Source organism: Choloepus didactylus, chromosome 6 (genome assembly GCF_015220235.1).
Source record: "Choloepus didactylus isolate mChoDid1 chromosome 6, mChoDid1.pri, whole genome shotgun sequence".
Classification (NCBI taxonomy): Eukaryota; Metazoa; Chordata; class Mammalia; order Pilosa; family Megalonychidae; genus Choloepus; species Choloepus didactylus.
The window spans coordinates 34,851,714-34,871,299 of NC_051312.1; the positions used below are offsets into that span (position 1 = coordinate 34,851,714).

Below are 19,586 nucleotides of genomic sequence, written 5' to 3' on the forward strand. Positions count from 1 at the left end.
TATCCACAGGGAGATAAGTAGTAAGAAGCAAGGTCTTGGGTGGTGGAGGGAAAAAAAAGCAGCTCCAGAGCAAACACTGCCAGAAGTCCAGACTCCCCCACCCTCCCTTCTGTTGACCAAGAGACCCAGGTCACAGGAAAGGATCAAATGCACCATGTTCTGGACACACACCTGCCAGCTGAGGCTTAGGCCAGCCCTGGGAACCGGCTTGCTCACCTGCACTACTGAGAAATGTAAAAACAAATCTTTCGGCCAGGAGTGCAGTGAGGATGGAGCCACATCCCCAGTCTCTCCCTTCCCAGACTCCTTCAGCCCTCAAAGTCTGGGCCCCACAGCGGAAACCCTGATCGAGTATCCTTTTGTCTCAAATGATGATGACAATCATCCTGATGTCCCCCACAACCCCATGTGAAGGTACCACCACTTTAGAAATGAGGGCCATGAGTTAAGAAGTTCCCAAGGTCATACCACTAAGGTGGGGCAGAGCTGGACTAGAACTCAGGCTGTGGGAAGTCAAACTTAAGACAAGCCTATCACTGTGGGGAGAGAGGTATGAATAGGAGAGCAATGAGTTCAAGTCCACTTTACAGACCACAGCACTTGGACAGTAAGCACAAAAGGGGTTCTCAAGACTCCCTGCTGACCGACGGGCGGCAGGGCTCACCAGAGGACATGGCCTTGCTTTATTTGGCTATATCTGCCTCAGCTGTCCATCCAGTTAGTGTCAGCCCAGGGGGACCTCGTGCATCGTGGGCCAGACTAAGGCTACGGTTGGAGGAATTCATTTTATATACATGTGTGTGTATATGTATACATACATAAATACATATATCTACATACGCATATATAATTTTCATTTTTAATTACAAAAGTGGAAGTTCTTCCTTACCCTTCAATCCTATTCAAGAGTTAGAACCATTGCAAAGACTTTGGAATGTGACTTTCTAGATCTTCTTCTATGTCTGTGTGTGTGTGTGAGTATGTGCCTTTGTGGGTGCACATGCAGACGGTGTGACTTTCACACAAAGGGGATCTAACCCACCTATTCTCCAAGGTCACTTAGCAGCAATAGCATGTCCACCATCAGTGAGAGAATATACAGATCTCCCCATAGTGTGTGTGGATCATAATATATGGATATGTGGGTTATTTCCCTCTCGGGCCATTACAGCCTTCCACGGTGGTCCTCTTGGTGCCCCATCTTCGGGTACTTGCTCACGCATTTCCGTAGCTGGGATGCCTGGAAGCAGGGCTGCTGGGCAGAAGCTTGGCACCGTCCATCTTTGGACAGATGCTGGCAAACTGCCTTCCCAAAGTGCTGGATCCATTCACCTCAACCACCAGGGTGGAAGGAACCCCTTTCCTTGGAGGTAAATTTGAAGCCAGGGCTCTGCCTGGTGAACAGCTTTTCTGGTCCCTCCTGGTGGCCTAGGAGACTGCATTCCCTGGACAAAGGATGGGATGTGTTTCTTGGCTCAGCAGAGGACCCACTGCCCCACTTCCCTGGGGGCTTCTTGGAGGAACTCGGGCCACCTGAGCGGGGAACTGCATTTACTGGCTCAGAACTGATAAGGAGCTTTTATGAGCTCTGGGGACAGCCCGGAACACGTATTAATGTCAAGCGTGCCCGTCAGCCAAGCAGCCTGGGTGAATGTCACACATTAACGAAATTAAAGGCTGCGGCCGCGCTGGGAAGGCGCTGCAGGCTCCATGTCAGGCGGTGTGGGCAGGGCCCATCGATAACAAAATTACTTTCCAGGTTTTGCACTCCGGAGCCTTAAGCTGTCTCTGGTGGAATTCTGCCTTCAAGCAGCCAGAGAGATTAGTTTATTACCAGCCTGCCAAGAGAGGCAAAAGCCAGCACTAATCCTAAATCCCATTTAGGAAGTCTGCCTTGGCTTGGAATTTTCCCCCTCCCGTCCCCCTCCCCCCCGCCCTGAGATCTCATCTGAGCCCCCTTCCCTGGGGTTTGGGGGAAGGGGTTGGTCACTATGGATGTCAGACCCCGAGTTCTCCCGAGAGGGAGGAACGATTCCCAGGGTTTAGGGCCAGGAGGGGTGACTGGTGCCAGGGTGAACAAAAGGCAGCGTTGGAAGATGGCGGGAGGTGGTGGCCACGCTGGACGTGGTTGCCTCGGGCTTGGGAAAGGTCTGTCTCCCACCTCACCACCACCCTCCCAGCCCCAAACTGGCTCTTGCTTTGCACGAAGATCCCTCCCTAGTTGAAGGAGGCACGGGGGGTTGAAATCCCGAGTCCAGCTCTTACTCGCTCTGTGACCTTGACGATGCCCAACGCCTCATCTGTGAAACAGTGACAAGGGCTGCCAACTCGTCGGCTGCTAAGAGGATTACGGGACCACTGTGTCCACAGGACCGCACCGAGGGCCTGGCTGGCATATTGCTTGGACAGAGGACTCTGTGGATTGGAATCACACTGGTATTCTGTGTGCTTCTAAGGAGGAGAAAGCACTACCTATTAATTTATTGTGATATGTCATTGTTTGTAGGGTGCATCCTGGTTTCAGAGATAGTAAAGCATTAAAAAAAAATGCCTTAGGATCTAAAAAATCCACTAAGAGCTTACTAAGTGGTGGTGAGTATGAGGAGTATTGAGCCGAGTCCTGCCATTTTTTGAGGTCTGGCTCAAAAGCTGTATCTTCTCCTATTCTTTCATCCAAACTAAGGTTTGAGCTCTCAATTTATAAGAAAAATTCTGTGAGCCACTTCATGTCCTGGATGAGGTCCGGACGAGAGATTTTTAACATCTACCGTGATTCTTCCTACTCTACATTTAAAGCTTTCTATTAAAATATAGCATACTTAAATACATACACACAATGGTGCACATACCCTGAGTATACAGCTTGCTGAATTTTCACAAACAGAGCACAAACAAATCAAGGATTCTTCTCTATTTTCCCAAGCCATTGTTTCTCTTTCATCTCAGGTCTCCCAAATCATCCCTTCCTTCCATCCCCTCCCCATTGCCCCTGCCTGTCCCTGCCCACGTTTGGCCTCCTCACTGCCTGTCTGCTGCTCCACCAGCCAGCAGCTTCTGTGCCCTCAAGCCAGCTTCTTCCCTGCTATCAGGGTGAGCCCATAATCATGGAACACCATGTCACTTGCCAGCTTCAATGGGTTCCCTGGCTTCCCTGTGCTTACACACAGCGTTCTTCATCATCTGATCCCCAATTGCCTTTCCAGGCCCATCTTCAGGTCCTTCTAGAATGCATGGACCCCACAAACTGAACTCACCTGAACGCACTCTCCCTACCAGCAATGCTCAATCTCAGTACTGTTCACTTTGCCTAGAATCGCCCTCTTCCTATCCTGACCCTGAGCTGCACCCCTCTCCCTGCTCCCCCAAAACTCTTACTCATCCTTCAAAACCTCTCTTCAATTATCTCTTCTGGGAAACCTTCACAGAGCCCAGCAGGCATGAAAAATCACTGTTCTCTGGACTCCCATAACCATTTGCGTACAGATAGTCAAGTCTGCATCACAACAGAGTACATTTGTTGTTGATGTGATTTTTCCCACCCACCAGTCATGAGTTCTTCAAGGATGGGGACAGTGTCTATTCTTCTTTGTAGCTGCAGTTCCTGACACAGCAAATATAGTTTGGGTGGATGGACTGTTGTTAGGAAAGATGGATGAATGGAAAAGAGAATGGATCTTAAAACAGCTTGAATGGTAGAAAGGAGGAACTGGGTTATGGTTGATTTCAGGGATGGGTGGATGGACAGATGTATGTATAAATGGATAGATGGACAGACAGATGGTTGCAGAAATGGATGAATGGATAGCTGCACGGATGGATAGAAGGATAGATGGAAGGTGAATGGATCTGTACTAGAATGAGTTAAGTGAAGGTGGGAAGGCAGAACTAGGTTAATGGACAGAAGAAAGGAAATGGATTACTCTTAATTACTTGTATAATTTTCTCTGGACCTCAAGGGGCTGAGACTCTTGCAGCTATGAAGGGTGCCTCTAGAGTCTGTGGATCTGAGTAGAGACCATGTGATCAAACACTGTCATCCCCCAGCTCCACCCCCTTTCACCACCTGCTCTACCTGTGAAGCTACAAGATGAGGCCTGCAGGAAGGAGTGGTCACAGCTCCCACTTGCCTTGGCCTTTGCCAGTCCAGGCAGTGAAGAATTCAACAGTACCATAAGGAATCCAAAAGTTCTCCTTTGTCTCATCAAGCCCCATTCCACAGAAGCGTTGGTCTGCCAACTCTGTGCAGTAGGCCGGCCTGTGGGCAGTGATGGGAGAGCCACCTGCCTGGTGAGAGACCAGGCTTTTGCGTCCCTGGACCTGGGTTTGAATTTCGACTCTGGCTCTTGCCACCCATGAGACCTTGGTAAACTTCCTTCTTCCACTAAACCCCAGGTTATTTAACAACAAAATGTGGACATAGTCCTACCTCACAGACATTAGATGAGCTAATGGATGTCAACCGATTCCTACCACACCCAGCACATAATAAACATTCAAGAATTGCAGGAAGCAGGAATTACGTAAAATAGAAACCACTGCTGCTTTCTGTAACAGGGGTAGTGGCCATGACCAGTGGTTGCAAGTTACACTCCTTGGAGCTCTTCCCTCCCTCCATCAGGGGTTTACACAAAGAACAGATGGGGCCTATACCCCATACATACTCCAAAACTTCATTCACAACAGCTGGGATTTTGGATGTTTTAAATATTAAGTTTCCAGATAATTTTGGAGACCACTGGTATAGAGTCTCTTGACATCCTAGAATCTCAACTCAGTAGGATTTCAGAGGAGGAGGAAAGCAGGGGAGGTTGGAGTATTCAGGGAAGGCTTCCTGGAGGAGGAGGGGATGGTGGGAAGGAATCAGCCTGATGAGAAGCCTTGTCCTGGCTAGCCCCTGCCAGCAACCTCTCACTCTTTCTCTATCTCTGTCTGTCTCCCTCCACCCTGCCTCCCAGCTCTGCACTCCCTGTCCTCAACATTCAACATCTCTTCCTGGCTCCTAGGTGGAACAGCCACTCCTCTGAACCCTGTGACCAGCAGCACGCTCCATCTTTCGGCAGCATCCTCAGAGACCCTGGAGGCCAGCTCAGCCTCTCTCCCCACGCTGATGCCAGGCCCTGCCAGCCTAATGCATTGCTTGTTGACAGACACAAGCTCCACAGTTTATGGCTCCAAAGCAAAGCTGGGGATTTGTTTTGCTTTGTTTTAAATTAACAATGCAGGGAGTTGGCATGGGGCTGGGGTGGGGTGGGGGAGAGGGAGAGGAGCCAAGGCGTGCTCAGGACCCCTTCCTGCTGCATCCATCCCCACGGAGGCCCTTAACAAAGCCACCTGAGCGCCGCGGGTCTTCGCCATCATCTCTCCACCTGCGCTTGTCTTGCTGGGGAGAGTGGGGGCGCACCCCACCGGCCCCCACCCTGTCACTCAGTGCCATCACCCTCTGTTCCCATAACAAGTCCTACAATCAGCGTGCTAATTGTGCCCCAGGGTCACTGTGGGACTGAGGTGGGAGTTGAGGCGTTCTCAGGAAGACTCGGATATATTTTGGCTGAGGGAAAGGGTGCGGCTCCCCACCCGAAATTGGACACCGCGCAGTGGACTCTGGGCAGGGCTAGGGAGGTTCCCCAGAGGGTCTGCCCAGTGGATGCAGGACCCCCAAGCTGAGCGCGTTAGCACTGTTAGCACTTGGCGGCTTGGGGAGGGCAGGGAGGCCAGGAAGGAGGGGAAGCGCCACCTCCTTAAATTAACACACAAAGTGGTTTATTCTCAGCACAACTGTTACTAATAATCCTCTCTCTTCGTCCTGCGCCTCCCATCTGGTCTGGGGCCTTTCTGCAGATGGTACATGCCAGCCAGGGTCCCTCGGTACCCCGCTGTGTAGTACCCACACGAGACAGACACAGTGAGCAGGAAGGAGACCGGGCGGCCCCCGGGGGGAGCCTGGGGGACCCCTCGTCACCTGCAGGCTCTGCTCCGCATCTGCTCCCCCCTTTGTCCTGTCTGTAAACACAAAGACCATCCCCTGGCCTCCCTCTGCCTTTGATCTCCACTCTTCTCCACATGCACGAGAAGAATCTTCGTGTCCTGGAATTGCTGCTGTAACAAAGGACCATGAACTTGGGGACTTAAAATAACAGAAATGTATTGTCTCAGGGTCCTGGAGGCTCAAAGTCTGAAATGCAGGTGCCAGCAGGGCCAGCTCCCTCTGACATCTGTAGGGAAGGATCTGCCTCTCTCCTGGCTTCTGGCAGTGGCTGGCAATCCCTGGCCTTCCTTATGTTGCAACATAACTTTCTGCCACTGTCATTACATGGCTGTCTTCTCTCTCTCTGTTTCTCATCTCCCCTTCTACAAGGACACCAGAAGAATGGTGTCCTTATAAGACATTGGATTGGATTAAGGGCCCACCCTGCCCCAGTATGACCTCATCTTAATTTGCCTAATACCAGCTGTTATGACCCAACTTCCCAATGAGCTCACAGCCACAGGGCCAGAGGTTAGGACTTGAGCCTTTTTGCAGCAGACACAATTCAACCCATAAAAGGGGGTGTCATCACTCTCCCCATTTCACAGGTGAGGAGAGCGAACTGCAGCATCGTTACGTAACCAAACTTTGGTGAGTTGCTCACAGAGGAAGGGAGTTCCTCTTTCAACAGAAAACATAAATGATGGCTACTAAAACGCACTCATGCTCTCCAGGAGGGCAAGCGGTCCGGAATCCCAGACCTTGGGCATTTGGTACTGGAGGGACCAGAAGCCCTAGCAGTTTAAGGGACTTACTCCTGGAGGTGAAGCCTGGCCTGCCCAGGCCCCCTGACTCCAAATTCCACTGCCTTTCCACTGTGTTATCCGCATAAACAAACAAGCAAAAGATGTGAGCCCCATAATTCCGCTGCCAAGTGGACCAGTGCTAGCCAAGGAGGGGACAGAGACTCAGAGAGGTTAAGGGGCATGTCTAGAGTCACAGAGCTACACCAGGCAGACAGAGGGAGGACCTGAACCCAGGATTTTGTGGCCAAAGTCCACCGAGCCAGGGCGCCCACAGAGTGCAGCCTAAATTAGGGACGTGGGTGGGCAACACAGTAGAGTCCATCCTCCCAGGGATGTATCTGAGAGGTTCACGGGTCACTGGGATTCCAAATTCCCTAAGAACCGCCGTGTTTCTGGCACATGGTTCCAGGACAAACGGCGACAGGTTTTAGTGTTGAAATTGGCTTTGGTAAGAATTGCGCCTCAACACATTTCAGACCCTGAACTCAACGTGGCTCCAACATGCAGTCTTATAAATTTGGGAACACATGTCCAAGGATATTCTGCCTCTGAAAGCAGCATCCTCAAAAGCCACGAGACAGTAATAGAGATGTTTCTCATCTGGCCACCCTGCAGCTAGCAAGGAAGCCAAAAGCTGGGAACTCAAAACAGGAGTGGAGTGAAAGGGACAGCCCCTTTCCTCCACAACCTGGCGCTATTAATTCAGACAGAGTTGTGGTGGAATCTGGGAAATCAGCACCCCACTCCTTGTAATTCTCCCCTACTCCAGTCCATGTAAATATATTCTAATGCAGAAAAGGGTCTGCGGGAGGTAAGACCTCAGAACCATTAGCATTTTGATGGGTTTTCCCAACACGTGGGACCAGAGCGCTTTAAAATTCATAGAGTGGAGATTAATTCTGCAAGTCACACTACTCCATTCCCCAGCGTGAGATCAGCCAAGAACTTTTCACCCCTTTAAGACCTTGATTAGGAAAGAAAGTTCCTGGGAAATCCGAGAGCTCAGTTGAGTTCACGGAAAAGAGACGGGTCCTCCAGACTGAGTGTGTCCAAGTCCTCAAGATGTAATTAAATGGCAGAATCAGAGACCACGGATGAGGGGTGGTGCAAAGACTGTCACACTGCTTTGGGGGGCTGGGAGCTTCGACTCACGGGAAGGACACAGCCCAGGCGGAGGAGCCCCTGCCTGTTCCGAACAGGGCAGCTCATCTTAAAATTGACAAAGGCCAGGCCTCCCATGCGTCAGCGTTCACTCACCCAGCGAGCACCTCCGGAAGGAAGAGCTGTGTGCCGGCACCATATTAGGTGCTTGGGCTACAAGGCTCAGGAAGACAGCTCAGATCAACAAATCCCTGGTCTCAAGAAACTCACAGCCTAGATGGGGAGAGAGACCCGGAAATTGACAATTACTACAACATGTGGTGGGGGGGCTGGGACCCCAGGAAAGGGGCGCTGTGAAGGACGTCTCCTTCAACCTCGAGCTGGGTTTAGGAGCAGGTCACACCCTTTGGGGGATTCCGGGTCCTTCCTCAAGACTTCCTTTCAAAAATGAACGTGACATAATATTACGTGTAAAAGGCAAGTTATATAACATCATCTAGTGTATGATCAAAAGACTATATGGATATTGCTAAGCAAAACTACCCCAAACTTGGAAATACGGCAAGGGGAGGCCTATCTCTTCAATGTCATCCTGGAGGAGGTTTAACAGGCCCACCCAAGGATTATTTAATTATCTAGAGGATTCTAGAGGAATGTTAACTTTGTCTGACTTGCCTTTTAAAAGTTACACACTGAACATGTCGATTTTTTTGTCTGGTAGAAAAGATAACCTCTAGGGTTATGGTTTTTATTGCCCTATGGGGCATTAACCAGTTTTGCATCCAATCCTGCCACTTGATTTGAGCATTCTTGCCCTCATGCCTAAATAGCCACTGTTCCTGTAATTTTTTGAGAACCAGCTTTACCATCTGCTGGTTCCCTTGTTAATGAGTTAAATACATCTCTGACCCATGTTCCTTCTAGATTTATATGAGACTCAGGTTTTTAATGTTTTGAAAATTATACTTTGACAATACATACCCAATTACGTGTATACATATGGGTGTCTTTATGTGTGTGTGAGTGTGTATGTCTTAGTTTGCCAGGGCTGCTGTGACAAATACCACCCACTGGCTGGCTTAACCACAGGAATTTATTATCTCAAGGTTTTGGATACTAGAAGTCCAAAATCGAGGCATAGGCAAGGCGGCCAGGCTTTGTCAGTGAAGTCTGTGGCATTCTGGTGCTGGCTTGCCGCAATCTTTGGGGTTTCTTGGCTTACCTCTCTGCCCCCCACCACATGGCAATCTTGTGTCGGCTCTTCCAGCTTCCACTGACTTCTGGCTTCTCTTTATATAGCCTCTAGTTATATGGATTACAGCCACCCTGCTTCAGTCTGGCCACACCTAAAGAGGACTTTGGAAGATCCTATTCACCATGAGTCCACACCTTAACTGACACTACATCTTCAAAGGGTCCTACTTACAAATGGCTTCAAGCCCACAGGAACCCACAGTAAGATGAAGAACCATTCATGGTTCCTATTTGGGATGATGGAAGTGTTTTGGTAATGGATGGTGGTGATGGTAGCACAACATTGTGAATGTAATTAACAGCCCTGAAATATATAGCTGAATGAGATTAAAAGGGGAAATGTTAGATTGTATATATGGCAACACAATAAAAATTTTTTTTTAATTTCATGGAACAACACTATGCAAATAGTGAACCCTAAGTTAAACCATGGACTATAGTTAATTACAATTATATTACAGTAGTACAATTATGAAAACATGCTATCATCAGTTGAAACAAATGTTCCACACCAATGCAAAGTGTTAATAATAGGGTGGTATATGGGAATCCTGTACTTCATGCATGATTGTTCTGCAAACCCACAACTTCTCTAAGAAAGGAGGCAAAAAAAGATTAAGAACATGTGTTTTGTTGGGGTAGATGATTGAATTTACCACAGTATTTATGAGCGTTTTATATTTCTATATATGGGTGTTTTACACACCCATAATGCACAGGGGAAAATGACAGGGAAGAAATATGACAAAATATTACCAACGGATATCTTTAGTTGGCATATGTACATTAATGACTTTTGTAATCAGAAAAGAAAAAGTAATAAACACTATTTTTTTAAAGGAGAAACACTCACACTCCTTCAAAGATTCCCCAAACTAACAGCTATTGCATGCTACCCTGGTTTGCACTGTTCTAAGGCACTTTAAATAGATTATCTCAGTAAGGCCTCTCCACCACCCTATGAGAAAGGTGCAATTACTATCCCCATTCTACAGATAAGGTAAGGGAAGCCCCGAGAGGATAAGTCCTTATCCTAAAACCATGCAACTAAGAGCCAGGCTCTGAACCCCAGGCAGCCTGGGCCGAGAACCTGCCTGGTTTCCCACCCCACCAGACGCCTGGTTTCCCACCCCACCAGACGCCTGCTTCCCCACCCTGCCAGCCGCCTGCCTTCCAAGTGGAAACGGCAGAAATAAACACATCTGCCTGGCCGCCCGGGTCAGCCTCTCCACCCATTTGGGGCACAGCGCACAGCGCATGCCGTGAAGCTCAGCACAAGCCTCACCAGCCTGGAATTGAATTCACGGGTGTCGCTCCTACCATCGCGGGCAGGGACTTGGCCTTGTCTGTCCTTGAACGTCCCCTCAGCAAATGTGTGTGAGCCCCTCGCTCCCCATTTGGACAGCGTCACCTCGAGCTAAATGCACTTATGTGCTCCAAAAGCCTCTCGGATTCACAGTTCACTCCGTTTTCCTCTTTGCTCACACAGGCACTAAAGAACTGGTTTATTATCTAGATAATAACTCAAAGGCAGCCTGGCTGCAGCAAGAAGAGGTGGCTGAATGTGTCAGAAAAGGCCCCCAGGCTGGAAATCGGGATATGGGCTCTGCCTCTAAGTCACTGTGTGACCTTGGACAAGTGACCAAGCCTCTCTGGGCACGTCACCCCGTCTTTGAAGCTGAAACCCCGGATGTGGCTGGCGAACATCAATTTTTCTCTGCTCCTCGTCTTTGCCAGGGTGTTTTACATTGCAGCAGGCGTGGCGCCCACACCAGGGACCCCCACTTATTGATTCTCACTGAAGCTCTTCACATGGCAGGTCACTGCCGGCTAAATCCGTGCAGAAATTAGGTTTTGAGGGAAGAATACCACGTGGTCTGGAAAACCAAAGCGGAGAGGGGGCTGCAAAGGGTGGGAGTTGAGCGAGTTAGAGAGAGATGCTTCATTTAAATAGAGCTCTTGAGAGCCCCTACAAACCACCCATCTGTGAATTCACTCTGGTCGCAATTTTTTTTTTTTTTTGCCAAATATATTTTCCTAGGTCTCCAAACACCTGCAGACTCAGGCAGGATTATTCGGGTAAATACTGTGATTCAAACGCTTCCAAATAAAGAGCCCAATTTTCCTTCATTTAACAATAAATACCCATCCAACCTTTACCTACGGCTATGAGCAAGGTAGGAGAAGGAAGAATTCAGAAACGTCAGCCACTAAGTAAGTGTCAATATTGAAAGACGCATCTCTAGGTGATTAATTAAGATCAATGGCCAAAAGAAACACAGGAGAGCCCTCTTATAAAAAGAGGAAAACAATAATGCTAATGAAAATGATTCTAGGAGGAGTGCCCACTTCTGATTGCTGGGTGTGTGACTGCTCCTTTCTGGGTCTCAGTTTCATTATCCCTCACATAACAGCCTGTGGTTTTCAAAATGGGTTCCCCAGACGTTCTTCAGGAGATCCCTACGAGGAGAGGGGAGTGGGGGATGGCGATGCAGCCCCCAGATTGCCTCAACAGGGTGGCTCCATTAGGAGCTATTTCATATTTGGGTTCCATGTTGAATGCTCTCTGAGTTCTAACGGCTAAAAGCAGTCGAATAGCACACGACTATGCCACATCCAGGTCCTTCCCTCTTCAGCATTTACAATGCTGAAGGAGATACTTTGCTAAAGAACAATCTAAAGCAGTAGAAGCAGGCCACGAGCCAAGGAACAAGGGCAGCCTCTGGAAGCTAAAAGAGGCAAGGGACGGTTTCTCCTTTAGAGCCTCTCAGAGGAATGCAGCCCTGCAGACACATTGATTTTAGTTCAGAAAGACCCATTTAAGACTCCTGACCTCCAGAGCTGTCGGAAAATAAACTTGTGTTGTTTTAAGAAGAAAACAAAAAACACCAAGGCACACTAGTGGCCAAATGGCTTTTATCCAAAGGCATCCTGGTGAACCATGCATATTGAATGTCACTCGAGGATGGAATTATTCTAGCTCAGGATGGGGTCTCCATGGCAGGTGGCAAGCCCACATCCCTAGCAAAGGAGTGTGTTGAGACAGATCATAAAACCACAGCAAGAGGTGACATGCATGGGAGTACTTACACCGTCCCAGATACTTGGCCTCGCTCAACCTTATGCAACAGTCTTGACCATGTCTCCATTTTGCAGATGGAGAACCTAAGCATCAGAGAAGGTGTTTAACCTGCCCGAGGCCACACAGCTCCTGAACTGAGATTCAGCCCCAGCACCCTGACTCTTAATCACTGCCTGAAATATACTGCCCCAGAGAGCACCGAATCCCGTGCTGGAAATGGGCTTGGAGATTGGCTGCTTCCTCTCCTCCATTTTCCAGAGAGGGAAAGGGCCCAGAGAGGGGAAGGGACTTGCCCAAAGTTCAAAATGAGTTTGTAGCAGAGTAGGATAAAAACTCAGACTCCCATCTTTAAATCCTGGGTCTTTCCACTGCACCTCAGCACCACTGGGCCACGCAGGAGAGTCCTGGCCTGGTGGCCAAAGCTTAGTTCAAAAATTGGACCATCTAAGTACAAGTCCCAGCTGTGCCACTGATCTACTGTGTGTCATGGGGCCAGTTATTCAGTCTCAACCTGCTCCAGTTCCACCATTTATAAAATGGGAATGATATTCACACTTAACCCACAGGGTGGTTGCAAGGATTTAACAGGATGGTACATGGTGGGTGGTACATTCTTGATAAATGCTAGCTCCCTTCATCTCTGGAACCTGGGGGGCAGGGAGGGGGACACACCAAAATGAAGCAGATCCTTCTGGTGGATTTGACACAGAGAACATAGGGTCTTTGTCCACCACCCTTCCCCCACAGGAAACGGTAATTTCACCACTGTCTGTTCCCTCCTTGTGCTGGTTTGAATCTACTATGTCCCCCACATAAACCATGTTATTTAATGCAGTCTTGTGGGGGTAGACTTATTAGTCTTTTGATTAGGGTGGAACCTTTTGATTAGGTTGTTTCCATGGAGATGTGACCCACCCAACTGTAGTTGAGACCTTCTGATTAGATCACTTCCATGGAGGTGTGACCCTGCCCATTCCAGGTGGGTCTTAATTAGATCACCAGAGTCCTTTAAGAGAGCTCACGGACAGAAGGAGCTTAGAGACACTGGAGGAGACATTTTGCAGAGAAGCTAAGACATGCAATCTGGAGTCTGCCCCCAGGAGAAACTAAGAGCCAACACAGACCCAGATGCTTGGAGGCGCCGGGAGATGTAGACAGAAGGACTTTTGGAGATGCTAAGCTAAGAAGAGGTGAAGCCCAGAGTTTACCCCGGAGAAACTGAGAGAAGACTCCCAGATGCTTAGAGAGAAACACCCCAGGAGAACCAAGCAGAGAGCAGAGAGAAGCTAAGAGAGACAGATGTCCAGAGACATTTTGGAGAAAGTCATTTTGAAATGCAACCCAGAAGCAAAGGACCAGCAGATGCCAGCCACCTGCCTTCCCAGCTGACAGAGTGTTCCGGACACCATTGACATTTCTTCAATGAAGGTATCCTCTTGTTGATGCCTTAGTTTGGACACTTTTACAGAACTGTAAATTTGTAACCTAATAAATCCCCTTTTATAAAAGCCAATCCATTTCTGGTATTTTGCAAAACAGCGGCTGTAGCAAACTGGAACACCCCTTCACTTCTGCAGGGGCATCAGGGGGAAGTGGGAGGAATGAGACCAAGAGAGATGCTATAATGTGTGTCACCTCTAAAGTCAGGAGTGAATCATCATCACCTTGAACTTTCCAACTTCTCTTGACCTCATATTAATTTCTAGCTTAAAATAAAATGATGTCTTTTCAGTACCAGGAAAAGGCTAAAGAATAATTTTAGGTTGACACACAACCTGCCTCATGAGATCAAACTCACTCATTCACAGGGCCATGGAATTTAAGAAGCAGAAAGAACCTTATCTCAGATCATCTTAAATACTATAGGAGAAATGTAAACCAGCAGCTTTGCTTCAATTCAGAGAGAGGAAACCAAGGCCCAGAGAGGCTGAGTGATTTGGCCCATGTCACACAGCCACACAGCTGGTTGCTAAAAAAGATGGAGGAAGAACCAGTCCCCTGACCTCACACCCACAGGGGATGGGGGAGTGAAGAGGGAGGGCGAGTTTGAGTGTGAGAACAACTGTGCATGTGTGTGAGTATATGTACTTGAGAGAGCAGGACCTGTCAAAAATATTTGGACCATTTGAAGTTCCACCTGCACTTTAACTTGGGTGTGAGGGTATGAGTATGAGCAAGTTAGTGGAGATGAGTGAGTGAATGAGAATGAATTTGCAATACAGGTGTGGGTGGGTGAGAGGAAATTTGAGTGTGAAGAGGGAGAGAGAGAAGAAGGAAAAACATTTGGCCAAATTCCCACAGTTAAATAAATCAAAACATACTGTTCTGAGACAAAGAGGTTATTTCAGACCACTTCCCTTGAACACCAAAGCCAACCCCCAATGGCCCTACTTGTTGCTTTCTCATCACCAATAATAAGAGTAACAATGATATTCAAGATTATATTGGGAATTCTGGAGCAGTGAGGATAAGCCAGGCCCAGTACAAGCACTTCCTCCTTGTTCTAGTTTGCTAATGCTGCTGGGATGCAAAACACCAGAAATGGATTGGCTTTTATAAAGGGGGTTTATTTGGTTACCCAGTTACAGTCTTAAGGCCATAAAGTATCAAAGTAAATGCATCAACAATCCGGTACCTTCACTGGAGGATGGCCAATGGTGTCTGGAAAACCTCTGTTAGCTGGGAAGGCACGTGGCTGGCGTCTGCTCCAAAGTTCTGGTTTCAAAATGGCTTTCTCCCAGGACGTTCCTCTCTAGGTTGCAGTTCCTCAAAAATGTCACTCTCACTTGCTCTTAGGGTGTTTGTCCTCTCTTAGCTTCTCCGGAGCAAGAGTCTGCTTTCAACGGCCATCTTCAAACTGTCTCTCATCTGCAGCTACTCTCTCAGTTTCTGTGCATTCTTCAAAGTGTCCCTCCTGGCTGTAGCTTCTCTTCAAAATGTCACTCTCAGCTGCACTGAGTTCCTTCTGTTTGTCAGCTCATTTATATGGCTCCAGTGATTTATTTTAGACCCACTCTAAATGGGCAGGGCCACCCCTCCATGGAAATTATCCAATCAGAGTCATCACCCACAGCTGGGTGGGGCACATCTCCATGGAAACACTCAAAGAATTACAATCTAATCAACACTGATAGGTCTGCCCACACAAGATTACATCAAAGATAATGGCGTTTGGGGGGTGTTCTAGTTTGCTAATGCTGCAGAATGCAAAACACCAGAGATGGATAGGCTTTTATAAAACAGGGGTTCATTTTGCAACACAGTTACAGTCTTAAGGCCTCAAAGCGTCCAAGGTAACACATCAGCAATCGGGTACCTTCACCGGAGGATGGCCAATGGCGTCCGGAAAACCTCTGCTAGCTAGGAAGGCAGCTGGCGTCTGCTCCAAAGCTCTGGCCTCAAAATGACTTTCTCCCAGGATGTTCCTCTCTAGCAAGCTTGCTCCTCTTCAAAACATCACTCACAGCTGCACTCAGTTCCCTCTCTGAGTCAGCTCATTTATATGGCTCCACTGATCAAGGCCCACCCCGAACAGGTGGGGCCACGCCTCCATGGGAACATCCAATCAGAATCATCACCCACAGCTGGGTGGGGCACATTAAATCTAACAAGCACCAAAACGTCTGCCCCACAAGACCACAAAGATAATGGCATTTGGGGGACATAATACATTCAAACCGGCACATTCCACCTCCTGGACCCCAAAATGACATTATCTTTCCAAATACAAAATACATTCATTCCATCACAATATCACAAAAACTTAAATCATTTCAGTAACAAAAGTTAAGTACAAGATCCCATCAAAATCAATTATAGGCATGGCCAGTCCTAAGGCATAATTTTTCTTTAGCTGTGGATCTGTGAACTTAGAACAAGTTATGTGCTCCCAATATACAAAGGAGAGACATTCATAGGATAAACATTTCCATTGCCATAGGGAGAAACAGTAAGGAAAACAGGGTTAACAGGAGCAAAACAGTTCCTAAAACCCGCAGGACAAACTCCATTAGATTTCAAAGTCTGAGAGTAATTTACAGAATGACGTTGCATCTGTGGGGCTTGAGAGAGCGGGAGCCTAACTCTTCTTAAGGGCCTTTTTGGCAGCCCTTTCCTCTCCAAATGCTTGGGTGAGTGCTCCAACATATCCACACATTGGGGAGACCACCTTCTTGGCCCCACCCTCCTCAAACATTGGGGCAGCTCCCGGATTCCTTTCCATCTCCAGGGCACATGCTCAACCCCTTCAGAACAGTGTGGTGGCAGCCAGGCTCTCCCCAATTCCCTGGGAATGTGCTCCGCCCTCTTTGGGACCTCAGATGGCAAAACTCTTCCAGAGCATCGAGGCGGAAGGCCCGCCCTCGACCTCTAGGGCAAACTCACCCTTTCCATGCATGTGGGCTGCTCCGCTCTCCCAGCCCGAGACCTCTTGACTCCAGACCTCAACCTCCATGGCTCTGTCTTTTAAAGAGATTTTTTCTTTAATTTTTTCCTTGTCCGTCTCCTCCAGTCCAGACCGGCAATGGCTCTGTCTATAAAGATCTCGCAAAAATTCTGTTGGCTTTGCATGAAGTACACAGGGGTCAAAGCCATTAGACAATAGGACTTTCCACAAATCCTTTCTGGATAATTCCATCTCCAATCTTGGCCTGTACTGAAATGGCGGCTGGGTTCCGTGTTTGGTTACATCCTCATGTTGGGCTATAGCTTCAGGGATTCTACCCCCTGAAAGCTCATAATTTTCCAAGTAATCAGCTTCTGTTCTCTTTGAACCCAAGAGTTCAGTTCTAAGTTTATCTCTTTCCACTCGCATTTTACTATAAGCTGCAAGGAGAAGCCAGGGTACCTCCTCCACATGTAGTCTGGAGATCTCCTCAGCTAAGTATTCAGGTTGTCGCTTTCAAATTCTTCCTTCCATCTGACACCAGGACTCAATTTTGCCAAATTCTGTGCCACTTTAAAACAAGGATCACCTTTTCACCTTTTTTCCAGTTTACAACAACATATTCATCATTTCTATTCAAGGACTCATCAGAAGTATCTTTAGAGTCCATATTTCCACAAACAGTCTCTTTAAAGCAGTTTTGGCCTTTTCTATCAAGCTCCTCACAATTCTTCCAGAATCTTCCCCTTATCCATTTGAAAAGCCACTCCAACATGTTTGGTATTTGCAGACTCAGCAGCAAAAGCACCCCACTCTCGGTACCAAAATCTGTTCTAGTTTGCTAATGCTGCAGAATGCAAAACACCAGAGATGGATAGGCTTTTATAAAATGGGGGTTTACTTCGCTACACAGTTACAATCTTAAGGCCAGAAAGCGTCCAAGGTAACACATCAGCAATCGGGTACCTTCACCGGAGGATGGCCAATGGCGTCCGGAAAACCTCTGCTAGCTAGGAAGGCAGCTGGCGTCTGCTCCAAAGCTCTGGCCTCAAAATGGCTTTCTCCCAGGACGTTCCTCTCTAGCAAGCTTGCTCCTCTTCAAAATATCACTCACAGCTGCACTCCGTTCCCTCTCTTTGAGTCAGCTCATTTATATGGCTCCACCGATCAAGGCCCACCCTGAATGGGTGGGGCCATGCCTCCATGGGAACATCTCATCAGAATCATCACCCACAGCTGGGTGGGGCACATTCCAAGCAAATCTAACCAGCACCAAAACGTCTGCCCCACAAAACTACAAAGATAATGGCATTTGGGGGACACAACACATTCAAACCAGCACAGGGGGACATAATATGTTCAAACCAGCACACTCCTCATAGCAGCCCTAAAAGGAGGTGTTACTAACACCCATTTTCCAGATAAGGCTACTGAGGCTCAAGACCAGAAGTCATCTGAACCCCCAAACCTCCCTGCCCAAGTGACCTCTGGGATAAGGCAGCCTGGTGGGCAGCCGAGATCCAAGCAGCAAGCTTCTTGCTGAAGCGCTGCACACCCGAGGACCACCCCCTTTAAGGCTGGGCCACTCTGACTGCTGTGAGCAGGATGGAGGAAGGGCACCAAGGAGCTAGGAAGGAAGGCAGCATGCTCCTGAGCACCGGCTGCCCCACAAGGCAAAGCAGATGCCCACCTCTGTGGGAGTGCCTGGTGCCGTGACCAGCAGTACTAGCTGCTGGGAGTTGTGATCACCATCTCGCCTGGCCCTGACCCCGGCAGCCAGGGGAAGGCTGCCGTCTTCCATGAGAGCAGGACCCTGGTGTGCAGGGCTATGCCAGTGAGGAGAGTACTGCCCGGACCCCAGGAAACGAGTTTCCCTTCTCCCACCCCAACGTCAGCAAAGGCAGCCATGTCCCTGTAACTGTGTGTCCTCTGCCAAAGGGCCTGAAGGGATGGCACCAGGTGGTCGTGGGAAGTCAGCAAATGCAGATCAACCAAGGATCCATGTCTGCCAGGCAGGCTGGGCATTTCCTAATTATAATCTTTTAACCCCCAACCATTCTTTGATGTGAATGCTACTCTTTTCACTTTACAAATGAGTAGACAGAGGCTCTGAGAGTCTAAATAACTCACCCAAAGCCATCAAGAAAATAAATCTAGGTAGAGTCAGGACTGAACCCAAGCGTGACCCTGAGACCTTTGCTCCTTCTAACTCATCCCCTCACTCATCTGCAAAGCTCTTCACTCTGGCGGCCGTTGGGAGACCCGGAGGAAGCACTGGCCAGGGGACACCCGTGCAAATCCCAACGAGGACCCTAAAGCAAAGTGGGTGAGAGAAGTATGCCCCCGCCAAAGGGGGCCACCGCAGCTCACCCCCAGCCCACTGTTTCCACATACAGGCTCAGGCTTCAGGGAACCCCACGTGTCAGCAAAGCAGAAATCCAGTCTTACGTTAAATCTCCCACTTTTTTAGCTGTTTAGAATCAGCTTTCACGTTTTCTGTTTTTTTAATAGAATTTTTAAATTGAAGTATAACAGATACACAGAAAAGCTTCACAAACGTTAAGTGTGATAGCTCGATGAATATTCACAAACTGAGCATACCTGTATAACCATGAACTAGAATAAGGAAAAAAAAAAAAAACCCAACATCCAGAAGCCCCTCAAGTCCCTTTCCAAGCCCATTTCCCCTGGCCCCAAAGGCAACCACTACCCTGACTTCTGGCATCATAGACTCACTTTGCTGAGTTTGAACTTTATATAAATAGACTCATATTGTGTACACTTTCAGATCAGATGTCTTTTGCTCAACATAATGATTCTGAGATTCCCCCAAGTTGTTGTCGGTAGTGGGAGTTCATTCATTCCCTTTCTCTATGGTATGCCATGGCATGGCTATCCCGCTCCTTCATCTGTCCCACTGCTGATGGATATTGGGATTGTTCCAGTTATCGCCTATCAAGGACACGTACCTTTGGGGGAGCATATGCATGCATT

The 19,586-nt window shown here is 48.3% G+C and overlaps 1 protein-coding gene across 3 annotated transcripts in view; it reads right to left on the bottom strand.

Annotated features, from left to right (window-relative positions):
- TSPAN18 (tetraspanin 18) overlaps positions 1 to 19,586 on the bottom strand; it is a 199,161-nt gene that overhangs the window by 161,653 nt on the left and 17,922 nt on the right. The window lies entirely within an intron of this gene.